At 41.6% G+C, this 10,527-nt stretch overlaps 1 pseudogene; it reads left to right on the plus strand.

The window, feature by feature from the left end:
• Nucleotides 1–4,558: 4,558 nt before the first annotated feature.
• Nucleotides 4,559–4,650, plus strand: LOC138785018 (U2 spliceosomal RNA; annotated as a pseudogene).
• Nucleotides 4,651–10,527: the final 5,877 nt, after the last annotated feature.

Raw genomic sequence — 10,527 nt, forward strand, 5'->3', positions numbered from 1 at the left:
TTGTAAAAAAAACTAATCTTATAAAATAATGGAGGAGGAAAATACATAGATAGATATTACAGTGAACAGGACATGTCTAAAGTAGTCACTCCTAGCACCTCTACATTTAAAGGTGCTGTAGTTGGCTTTCTCCAGCGGCTTCATAGATAATGAATATAGTAGATTGTCATGTGCCGACCTGTAGCTCTATTTAAACAAAGGAGCTGGGGGGGGGGGGGGGTCTGGAAATTATTAGTGGGTACAAAGGTTAGATGCTGTGAAACTGGAAAAAATAATAAATCGCACGGTGAAGTAAAAAGTGTGTTTGTGTTTTTTCCTTCTCGATAGGGGCGAAGGGGGGTTCATCTTTACACCGTTCACACTGTTGTAAACCTGACATGTTATCTTTTAAAAAACACAAAACAATGTGTTTAAAACTGCTTGATTATAATCCTTATAACGCTTTTATTTTTTTTGGTGTATGGGGCTGTGTCATTTTTCTGCTCCATAATCTGTAATTTTTGTCGGTATCTTGACTGGGTATTCCAATTTTTCTGGATGTGATGTGACAAAAAATGAGTAATTTGTAATTCCCCTAGGGACTCCTATGAGCAATACCCTGACTTCTCATAGAGATCAATGCAGTACATATGTACTGCATTGATCAATGTTTTCTGAGTTCAATTGTGTCAGGCTCCTGAAGAGAGCCTGAAGCAATTGCCGAGCTGGGTCAACCCCCCTCCCCCCCCCAGTGATCCCATTGTGTGGGGGCAATCCTGTGACTAGACCGTCGGGATGGCTTTAACAAGCCATTTACAAGTCACTGCCAATTTTGACAGCGGGATTTACATGGTTAATTAGGCGGGATGAATGATCGGTTTGTGCCAGCGAGTGATCCCCAGCTGCTCACATTATGACGTCAAACTATGACATAGCCGGACATTATAAATGCAAAAGCAGGACAGACGAAATTCCTCTTCTTTATAGTAAATATAGAGTTCACACAGAAGATAATTCCAGTAATATAAAATAATTGTCACCCCAGGGCAAATCGGAGGTTGGGCTTCAGTCTTTAAACCACTGCTGCGGCGCTCCTCAGCTCCACACGTCCTCAGAGACTCTCACTCTCGGGAGAAGCTGGTGAACGACCACACAACCCTACATTTCGGGGAGTTCCCCTTTGTCAAGCGCTTGACAAAGGGGAACTCCTCGAAATGTAGAGTCTTGACGTCATTCACCAGCTTCTCCTTATTAGGGCTATGTTCAGATGCTGTATGATGGCCACATAATGAATATTTTCGTATTAATCACGGCAGTTGTTGCAATCGGCAACAACGGACGAACTTTTGTGAAAATATACATTGTGTGAATATGGCCTAAATGTGTATTGCCACCCAAGCACTAGAGATGAGCGGACTTTTCGGATTTCTGGTTCGTGAGAACCAGAACGATTGGCGTCGGATTCCCGCTGTCTGCTCGTTCCGTGCAGCGGGTGGATACCTCCTAAGGAATGCCTGGAAAACTGGGATACAGCCATTGGCATTAGCTGTATCCCAGTTTTCCAGGCGTTCCTTAGGAGGTATCCACCCGCTGCACGGAGCGAGCAGACAGCGGGAATCCGACGCTGATCGTTCTGGTTCTCACGAACCAGAAATCCGAAAAGTCCACTCATCTCTACTGGGCACTCAAGCACCACAAGATGCTTGGTCAGGCATTGAGCTCAACACTATTGCTAACGTGTCACTATCACCTCCACCTACCAACAAAAATTTTTCCATTGGTTTTATATTCTTGTTAAGATCAGTGTAACATCACCGTCACCTCTACTATGTATCGGACATGACTACAATGAAGCTTCAACGTAGATCCACGTAGATGTGCCACCACAATCCCGCTCTATCAGATATGACTACACACTGGCATTAAAACATTATAGACATATACTGTGTAACGCGGATCATGAGATGATACAGTATTATCTTTTTTTTTTTAAGATCACAACAGTTCAAAAAGCATATTTATAACATATAGCTCGACGTCTAGAAAAGGTTAACTCATTCCCACTAAAAAAAAAAATGTTCTCTAAATCAAGAATCTGCCTGTGTGAACTGAACTTGGCATTCAATCAAAGTGAATTGATAACTTCGAACCCTCTGGAATGTTCCCAGGTGTATTTCAGTTCTGTATAGAAGTGTTGCTTGAAAGTGTCTTTGACGAGCTCTGGCACTGAATGCACAAGTTAGATAAAATAAAAAATAAGAAAACCAGGGCCTCCAATCATTTCTTTATAGAAGATTTTATCTTCAAGGCAAAGTCAAGCTTGTTATGATGACAGATATAAGTATTAATTGGAGTCAGGGTATTTAAAGGGGCTGACAGATATAAGTATTAGGCTATGTTTACACACCATATTATTGTAAAACCACGGCCGTTGTACAACGGCGTTGATTTTTACGGAAATATACGTGCCATTGCTGCCTAGGAATCCCGGCCGGAGCGTATACACATAGTATACGCTCCGGCCGGGATCTCTCGCAGGGCTGCAAACAAATGACATGTCAGTTTTCTGCGGCCGCTATTCATTGAATAGCGGCCGCAGAAAACTGTGTCTATGCACACAATGGAGCGAGCAGCTGCGGCCACTTGCTCCATAGCGTGCAGTGGAGAGTTATGATGCGGGCGCGCAGGGATGCGCCCGCATCAGAACTCTGCAGCCAAAAAGATCATCCAGCCGGTACTGCAGTACCAGCCGGGATGATTTTTTCAGAGACCGGCTGTTCCGTGTCCCAGCCGGGTCACAGAACGGCCGGTCTCATACATAGTGTGAACATGGCCTTATTTGGAGTCAGGGTATTTAAAGCGACTCTGTACCCACAACTTGCCCCCCCAAACCACTTGTACCATTGGATAGCTGCTTTTAATCAAAGATCTGTCCTGGGGTCCGTTCGACAGGTGATGCAATTATTGCCCTAAAAAAAACTTGTAAACTTGCAGCCCTGTGTCAAATTGCTATGGCCTAGAGTATCCATGCCCTGGGCCTGCACCGCCTCTCCGTCCTCTTCACCATTAGGAATGCCCTAGGCAGAACTTCTCCTAATCATCACTTGTCTGAACACCGCACATGTGCCTTAACAATCCAACACATGTGCAGTGTTCCTGCATGGGGTATTCCTAATGATGAAGAGGGTGAGAAGGAGGGATGGAGAGGCGGCGCAATCCTAGGGCACACACACAATTTGACACAGGGCTGCAAGTTTAAAGGTTGTCTTTTAGGAAAATAACTGCATCACCTGCTGAATGGACCCCAGGACAGATCTTGAAATAAAAGCAGCTATCTGAAGGTATAAGCGGTTTGGGGGGACAGATTGTGGGTACAGAGTCACTTTAAAGGATCTGTCCAAGGATTAGTAAAGAAACAGTGCCACTATTGACTATAGGAAGCGTCTGGTACTGCAGCTATGGTCCTTCTCACTTGAGTTGTATTATCAGATGTCGCTCATGTACAGATGTGTGGCCCTTTTTTTCTAATCGTATGACTGTAAATAACACCATGGCCAGTTCTTGAGAAATTAACTAGAATACACACTCCAGAGATCTGAGGAAGTCAGCGATCTTTAATGTACCGCTATCAAGAACTATAAATAATCCTGTACATGACTTATCTAATCTCTGATAAGGGTCTAACTCAAGGAGATCCATCTTATTTCATTTCACAGCAGGGAGGAGATTCCTGAAGGGGATGAATCATTATGAGAGGACTTTACACAAGATTAATGCATAGAAATATTCCCGATATTTAGAAGTATTTGGGACTCAACCCATAAGAAATAGAACCTAGTGACAAGTAAGTAGGTCCAAATGGAGTTGTCTTTTTGGAACCCATTATTGTGTTATAACCCGGACTTACTGAAGAACCTTCTGGTTCGTACCTGCTCAGCACTATAATAGAGTCTGTAACCCTTGAGTGCTGGCTGTTTTTTACAGCTAACATCTGCCTAAAACTTTCAGAATAGACTTCAGTCCAATCCTGGCAGTTTGACCTTCTACTTTGCTAGAGGTTGGGGTATTTAGGTAGTAAATTGACAGGTGTCCATGACACAATTGCAGAGTGCTGAATGGTTACCATGATATATCCGCTTGTACAGTCTGCCTTAGGCGCCAATGACACTGATCAGTGCAATAGAATTATTCTGCATTGTTTACTATAAGCAATCTAATGATTAATTTCATGGTAATGTCCTTCAGGGGAACTTATAAAGTATAGCGAAAAATGTTTTTAAAAGTCCCAAAAAATTCCTCTCCTAATAAAAGTTACCCCCCCCCTTTCCTGCTAACACTAAAATGGTACTTGCTTTTGCCCCAAGTATCCCCATTACTGTACTTACACTGCTTGAAGTTAGAATGAATCCACCTCAAGTCCACCTAGAAGTGTATTTTCGAGGAACAGTTTCCTAAAGAAAATGACAAAATTCTTTTCATAACCAGCATAGGCAAACTATAGACCATCTCCAAAATATTCACTTAAATTATAAGGAATATATCAAACATTTAATTTTAGTTATAATAATTAGATGCCCGTATCCCTTCTCGGCCTTTTGGCTCACATAAAGTGTAGTATCTGTTCTTATCAGAATCAGTGATGGCAAACCTTTTAGGGACCGACGACCCAAACTGCAAGCCAAAACCCACTAATTTATCATAACGTGCCAAAATGGAAATCCCAAAGACTACATGTTAACCATCAAATTAACTAATTTAAAAAAATCACGGATGTCTTTTTTTTTTTTTTATTACTCACTTTCCAGGCTTGGTAGTGGAAGTTCTCTGATCGACAGTGTTCCTTACTGACATGTGATTTAGAGTTAGCCTGTAAAACAGCTATCACTTACCCCAAAATTATTACCCCAGTACCCACCAAGATAGGGGTACTGGGAAGAGCCAGGTACTAGTGGACCCAGAGCATCAGGTCCTCCTGCTTAGCCCAGCCAAGGCTCTACAGTTTGAGGGCCCACTCAGGAGCAGAAGCTTTCTTCTCTTGAGCAGGAAACCGTATACATAGCAGAGACTCTCATCATTATGATGGGAGTCCAGGCTCCCCCACTGTGCAAAGCTCCAGAAGGTAAGTGGTGATGCTAGGCATCACCACTTGCATCAGTTAAACATACTTGGACTCCGGAGCAGTTATACAGCCTCCTTCTCCTGCATAACAGGTTGCAACCTGTGGCTGGGTTCACACTATGTATATTTGAGGCTGTATTTGTGAGGCTGTATAGCAACCAAAACCAGGAGTGGATTGAAAACACAGAAAGGCTATGTTCACATAATGTTGTAATTGAGTGGATGGCCGTCATTTAATGGCAAATTTTTGCTGTTATTTTAAAACAACGGCTGTTATATTGAAATAATGGCAGTTATTTACCGTTATATGACGGCCATCCACTCAATTTCAACATTGTGTGAACAGATCTTTTCTGTGTTTTCAATCCACTCCTGGTTTTGGTTGCTATGAGGACCTGACTTGAGGACCAAATACTGCCTGAAATATACAGTGTGTGAACCCAGCCTACAAGTGTAAGCCGCAGACCCACAGCCTACACTTACAGTTTTCAGGTGTATGTGCAAATACACATACACCATAAAAAAATCAGTCACTCACTGGGGAATCTGTAACAGCTGTCCACAATTCCATTATTGGCTATGGAGCATGTGACAGCTCTGAGTGCCACCTGTGGAATGTGTGCTATAGGTTCACCATCACGGCTCTATGGTAACTGCAATGGGGGGAAGGAGGTGGTTATAAATGTGGAAATGGATTGTTACACTGTTTCTCTAGTGTACAGTGTTCTAATCCTGCCTTATTTAAACCTCTAGTAGCATAATGGATGTAAGTAAACCACCATTTAAATAATTAGTAATTATATTTATAATAATTATAATTATTATCATCCATTGAACTTAATGCCTGTTTATTGTCTATAACTTTGTACACACAATGTTATGCTACTAAAACTCTGAAATATAAGCAGGATTATCAGTGCGCACAGACACATACTGTACAGTCACCCTGACATAACTCCTAGTGTGTCATTGCCATTGGCACATACTGACCCTACAAGGGAAAGTACCTCTAAACTAACAAACACATGGTTTCCTCTTTGACTGCCTGGGGAACATACAGAAAATGTTCATATGAAGGCAACTGTCAATCAAAACAATTGATCCTGCCCTATGGCAATCCACCAGTTTTCCAGATGTTTGTGATCATGAGTTTTATAGCACGAAAGACTTTTCATCCAGCAAAATAGGAAACAGATTTCTTTGAAAAGTTCAACATGCAGGGTAAAGAATATACATATATACAGAATAGAATGCTAATGCAAACATAAAAATCTTTACACACAATAATATTGTAATGTGAACACAATTAATTTAATGGGATGCAAATTTTTACTGATAAACATAATCCAATGTCTATCCAAAAATATTATCATTTAAAACAAATAGAAATATTTTACAGGTAAAGAAAAGCCTAGTGCTTAAAGGGGTATTCTGCTTAAACATAACTTTTCATATATTGCTGCCCATGGTGAGACTAACAATTCATTCCATACTTGTTATTATCTATTCTGTCTCCTTTCCCCAGTTCTGACCTGCTGTTTTCTGCTGAAGAAACAAAAAAACTGTGTGTGAGCTTTTCTCTCCGTCTCCCCCTCCTCCTCCCTCACTTCTGAGACATCTGATGTAAACAAGTCCCTATCTGCAACTTTGTAATGCCAGGAGGATGAATCAAAATTCATCAGCAATTTAACCTTAGATTAACCCTCGCAGCATTACAAATAAGCTACAAAGTTGGGGCAGAAACATATCAAAAGTTATGTTTGAGCATTATACCATTTTAAAATTAGAGTTGAGAAAACAATCAATTATATGTAATTATATCAGTCAAAACTAGAAAAGACTAGATTTTATATTTTGTAGTGGCCCAGAAACCATGTTCCACTAAAGGGTTCCTTTCCTTAGTCCAGTTAGCACCTGAAAGTATTTTTGTATGGGTTGCCTATGTCTTTCTGTATTATATTTTCAGATTTGCTATATTCACTTTTAGCCATAAGATGCCGCCACTGAGTATTATCATTCTTCAGCACATTAAAGCTAATATGGGTTAATGCATTGGTTATATTTAGAGATGAGCGAACCTGGAGCATGCTCGAGTTCATCCGAACCCGAACTTTCGGCATTTGATTAGCGGTGGCTGCTGAACTTGGATAAAGCCCTAAAGCTATGTGGAAATCATGGATATAGTCATTGGCTGTATCCATGTTTTCCAGACAACCTTAGAGCTTTATTCAACTTCAGCAGCCCCAGCTAATCAAATGCTGAACGCTCGGGTTCGGAAGAACTCGAGCATGCTGTTGGTTCGCTCATCTCTAGTTATATTGTGTGATGTTTTACAAGTGCAAGAGTGTGATTTCCTTACAGGTCTCATTCCCTAGCCTATCAAAGATTTATTCTAAAAAGTTGCCACCAATGGTATGTTGAGTCAACTCACAGTTCCTCCATCGATGGGGAATTGACTGCACAGCAGAGTTCGTCCCAAGTGTGAGCATGCATTACTAAAACCCTAAGAGGGGCAACTACCGCCAAAGGGACCTAACCTGTCTTCGTCTGGGGTGACCTTGCTCTCTAAAGTTGTCATCAGAAAGTCCTTTAGCTGTCTGGACTATCCTCAGTGGTTGGCAAAGAGCAGTTAAAGCTAAAGTACCCCAATAAATCTTCACTTGATCTCCTTGGATAATCTTGAGATGTTAGCTGCTCCCAGTTGTTCAAACCCAGGGCCCATGTTCCTGGATCTGGCACTCGGTGATCTCTTCCGGCATGAGGTAGTATTCTCTAGTCTAAACCGTGAGTATGGGTTTCTTCTATCAAGTCTCAAGTATTAAGATGTCCTATGCTTTTGAGGAAGAGGTTTGCTACCTCGAAACGTGTCATGTTGGAAATTTTCCTAGCTGTTTTTTATATGGATTTTAAGTAAGTTGTTTTAAAGGGCAGTAGGTGCCCTTTTATTTCTGTATTTGGATCAACATGGCCACATGGCACCGCTCTTGTCTCCAGTTTTGGTGGGATTTGCCACTTAGTTCTATTGAAGTGAATGGAGCTTAAATGCAAACCACACCTGACCTGGACACAAGAGTCGTGTTGTCTCTGGAAGCAAGTGGACATGTTTTTGAAGCACTGGACAACCCCTTTAAGGTCACCCTGACAGAGTTTTGCACTGCCTAGACAGGTCCCCCTGGTAGCCCCCTATCAACTCTACGAAGTCTTCTAACCAGAAACCTACCTAAGAAACTGTCCTTATTCAAGTCTAATTTATCCAAAACAGTGGTGTACTTGGCCTGCAACAATGTTTGGGAACATGATAAAATAACATATGCATGAGTGTCGGGATCCAAGGTTTCCAGCAGAAGACTGCCCAGCATCATACTGCCTCCGCTGTTCTGCTTTTTTCCCATGGTGCATCCTGGTGCCAGCCCTTCATCAGGCTAACTGCATAATCTAATAAAAAAAAACATAATTTGAAACCATCAGACCAGGCCACTTGCTTCCACCATTGACCCATCACTTCATGGCCCAGTCCGGTTGTTCACATGCCCACTGTAGCAGCTTTAAGCCCTGGGCAGGAGTCACTATGGGTTCTGTAGGGCAACTAGCCAAATTCAATTTGTCATTGAGTAACTGTATAATAACTAGAGATGAGCAAATCTCAAGCATGCTCAAGTCCGATCATTCAGCACTTGAATACCGGTAGTTTAAGAAGTTGGATGCAGCCCTAAGCTGCCTGGAGAACATGGATACAGCCATAGGCAGTATCCACGTTTTTGAGGACTCCCTAGGGCTGCATCCAACATCTTCAGCCACCACTAAGTAAATGCCACATGATCGGGTTTGGACGAACCCTGAGAGTGCTTGAGATTAGCTTATCTCTTATAATAACTCTTTTCCTGGACGTCCTACTGTAGCACGACAATTGGTTGAGTTTTACGTACCCTGGGAAGAGGCAAAAGAGAATTTAGTCAGCAGATAACAATTAGACTAATTAGAGTACCATAAATAGCCCACAAAGACCGAGAGCCAGTGAGTTTTATTTCTTCTGCTTTGTAGAAGGGACTTTGTTTTCATCTAGACAGAGAAGAAAAAGAAGCATTCATCTGTTCAAGATTTGCAGTAATGGCATGAAGGGACTTCCAGCAGCAAGTGATCCCTGCTGTCCTATTCATGGTGGGCACTTTAAAAATAAATAATTATAGTATACAGTCTTGGGGGTGTCAAACTGCTGGGACCCTTCAACTATCTCAAGAGTGGGGCCTCAAGTTTCTCATTGGAATGGAGTCATATATGTGCCTGCCACTCCATTCATTGTCAATGGGAGCTGCTGGAGGTAGCCGGATCAATCCTAGGCTATGTTCACACGTCTTTTTTAGATCTAATATTAGCCATTGTTTTCTCAATTACGTGTGTTAGTTTATATTGGCAGCCATAAATAATGATTAGAAACATTATTAACAGTTGGCATTATACAAAAAATGGCCTTTTTTCACCGTAAAAAACTTTGTGTGAGCATAGCCTTAAAGTGGTGTTTAAAGTGAAAATAACTTATGCAATATCCAAAGGGGAAAGTGGGGCAGGTGTTCTATCACATAAGTTTAACTGCTAGAACCACCCGCGATCTCCAGAATGGAGTTAGAGCTTCTGGTTATGAATGACACAGGAATTCGTCTATGCATGGCGCTGCTTCCTTCATCATCTACGGACCTGCAGAAGGTACTGAGCATTGTACCCAATGGAGCGGTGGAGCGTATGCATGATTTCTTGCTCTGTGCAGAGCTCTACAGACCACAGAGTTGGCATGCCGCCCCCTCATATGCCCTGTATAGGGGCCTAAAAACGTAGTGGCTATGATTTTTAAGAAACTATGGGGGAGATTTATCAAACATGGTGAAAAGTAAAACTGTCTCAGTTGCCCCTAGCAACCAATCAGATTCCACCTTTCATTTTCCAAAGAGTCTGTGAGGAATGAGAAGTGGAATCTGATTGGTTGCTAGGGGCAACTGAGCCAGTTTCACTTTATACCATGTTTGATAAATCTCCCCCTAAGTGTTCATTGTCTATGCACATTGCGAAATTGATGACACATCCAAAACGGGTTGTTTTATCTTCTAGAAAAATTAAATAAAAAATTTGTTTTATGGATGTAAAGATTTGTTGGTTGTTGGTCTTGGTCTTAAGAAGAGATGAGCGAAGCACCCGGAAATTTGTTTTGCGAGCTTCATGAGTTTTTGGTCAAACTCGTTAAGTTCAGGAATCTCATCTTAATAAATTTCATTAAAACAGCCAAAACTGTTGTAGCTACAATACTGGGACTATATATGTTAAAGCATGTTGTTGTAAAAGTGTCAAAAACAGAAAATCCCAATTAAAAAAAAATGTCAATCAGCCAGCCAATCATCCAATTTCCGCCATTCCTCTCCTCTCTGTATCTCTGTTAGTCTC

This window comes from Dendropsophus ebraccatus, chromosome 2 (genome assembly GCF_027789765.1).
Source record: "Dendropsophus ebraccatus isolate aDenEbr1 chromosome 2, aDenEbr1.pat, whole genome shotgun sequence".
In the NCBI taxonomy this organism is placed as follows: domain Eukaryota; kingdom Metazoa; phylum Chordata; class Amphibia; order Anura; family Hylidae; genus Dendropsophus; species Dendropsophus ebraccatus.